This window comes from Rhagoletis pomonella, unplaced genomic scaffold, assembly GCF_013731165.1.
Source record: "Rhagoletis pomonella isolate Grant_MI unplaced genomic scaffold, Rhpom_1.0 Rhpom_scaffold_00003, whole genome shotgun sequence".
NCBI lineage: Eukaryota > Metazoa > Arthropoda > Insecta > Diptera > Tephritidae > Rhagoletis > Rhagoletis pomonella.
The window spans coordinates 20,645,706-20,648,173 of NW_023458557.1; the positions used below are offsets into that span (position 1 = coordinate 20,645,706).

The following is a 2,468-nucleotide window of genomic DNA, read 5'->3' on the forward strand; positions in this document are numbered from 1 at the left end:
ACAGAGTTAGCAAGTAGTTCTGGTTTGTAGGTTGCTTTGATTTCTACACAAAGAAATTTACAAAAGTTTGTATGTACATTGGACTGCATCACCAAAAAAAGTTGCGGTTTTTCCGCCGGGATTACTAAATTTATTATATTTTAAGACGTCCACCAAAATATTTCGTAAAAATATTAAGATTTAAGTGGGCTGGACCGATTTGAAAATACCTCCAAAAATTAAGTTTTTTATGAATAAAAATAGTTTCTTAAAGAACTTTTTTTAAAAAGTCCCCTCAGATGACAAATTAGAATAAGCTTAAAAAATCTGCATAAAAATATTTAAAAATCTTTTCAACGGAATCGTAAGAATGAGATTTTTGATGCTGTTTTTTTTACTTTTTTTCAATGATTGATTTACGAAAAACTTGAATAACTGGGCCAAAAATGTTCTGATTTAGACTTATGGGATCTCAGTAGAAAGGTATTTTCACACCGTTTTTATTTCTGGCCAAAAAAAACATCATTCGTGTCCCATCATTTTTTTCGAATACCAAAATATCTTAATTCAACTTTGAATGAGGTTCGTTTCTCCTACCTTTCTCTTCCATCCTTTGAATAAGTTTATTAGCAAATAAATGAAAAGGGTGAGAAAACACCTTTCCAATGATACCTCTTAAGTCTAAATCGGAAGAGTTTAGGTTCAGTTATTCAAGTTTTTCTTATACCAATCTTTGAAAAATGTTAAAAAAAGGGCTGCAATTTAGTTTGGCATCCCCGGAGTTCCGCATTAAGGTAGCTATGGAACGGTAGAGGGAGTTCTCCTGATTGCAAATATGTATACTTTTAGCCGCAGCAGGCTTATAGTTTTTAAGTTATTTGTTGTTAAAGTTTGTAAATTTAACTAACCTCTCGGCGATATTTCTCACAATAAACACTATATTTATGTACACACTTCGGCAAAATAGTTGCATTAAAACCCCGGCCTGAGATTTCCACTTCAATATACAATTCTTAATTAATTAATTAAGTAAAACGCTTTTATAAATATCTTCACAAACGTTTGCACATTTCATAAACAAGCAGAAATAACAATGGCTGACAGTAACACAAAATGTATGCTACCATACGTTAAAAAAAAAATACACCACAAATAAGTGCGTATAATTAGGGAGTATAAGTGTACAATACGTATGTACATACATTGGTCTTATTAAAAATTATAATATTAGGATCGATAGGGGTCTTACTCCTGATCATAACGGTATAATTTGTTTCGGGTGGAAATAATATTTACTGGTGTTATTGTAGTTCAAAGTACACTAATGTAAAAAACGTACATCGATAATTTGATAAATAATGAAAATTTTTAATAAAAAATCGCGCGATTTTTTATTAAAAATTTTCGCCTGCGGCGCTTTTTCCATAAAAATCAATACTTCGATAAATAATGAAAATTTTTAATAAAAAATCGCGCGATTTTGTATTAAAAATTTTCGCCTGCGGCGCCTTTTCAATAAAAATCAATACTTCGATAAATAATGAAAATTTGTAATAAAAATCGCGCGATTTTTTATTAAAAATTTTCGCCTGCGGCGCGTGGCTTTTTTTTTATATATTGGGGGTGTTTAACCCCATACCCTCCTTTACTACTAATTCAACGCTGAGCAGGAAAATGGGTACGATAAAAACTATTCTCTTTTATTGTTATTTTCTTAGATGTGGCAGCACTCTTCTAATGTCAGTGTGAAACCATGGTTGAATCAACAGTTGTGTATTCACAATGTGCGTATACATATATAAGTGCGTGATAATTATAAAAACTTACTTAATTTACTAAAAATACATCATAAATGTAAAAAATATATTTACATTTCATTGTGCGGGGTTTTAATGCAACTATTTTTCCGAAGTGTGTACATATATGTAGTGTTTATTGTGTGAAATAGCGCCGAGAGGTTAGTTCAATTTACAAACTTTTACAACAAATAACTTAAAAACTATAAGCCTCCTGCGGCTAAAAGTATATATATTTGCAATCAGGAGAACTCCCCCTACCCCCCATAGCCCCCTTATTTTTGTTCGCGGGGGATGCTAAACTAAAATTTTCCCGATATTTCAACCAAGGGTATGGTTTTTGCTAACAGTTGCTCTTGCTCTATATTTGCTTATGTTGCATTGCCAACCTTTGGAATTTTATGACGAATGTAGTGAAGTTTCACTCTCGGAAATACAGTGAAGTTTCACTCTACGGAATAACAAATTTATTTTTACCGGTAAGATAAGAAAACCAAAACACCTTAAAGTGAGGAATAATTTATCTGCCATGTTAGTAAAGGCAACTATACTGCTTACATTAGAAAACGGCCCTTAACCGTTTAGCGCCTGAAGCTAAAAGCCGGTTATTGTCCGCACCCTTGTTAAACAGACCTAGAGCCATTTCAACAATATTAGAGTGGACTCGCTGCGCATGTACACATTCGCATTCGC

The 2,468-nt window shown here is 32.5% G+C and overlaps 1 protein-coding gene across 2 annotated transcripts in view; it reads right to left on the reverse strand.

Moving 5' to 3' along the window:
* LOC118735061 (cAMP-dependent protein kinase catalytic subunit 1) overlaps window positions 1-2,468 on the reverse strand; it is a 72,973-nt gene that overhangs the window by 19,406 nt on the left and 51,099 nt on the right. The window lies entirely within an intron of this gene.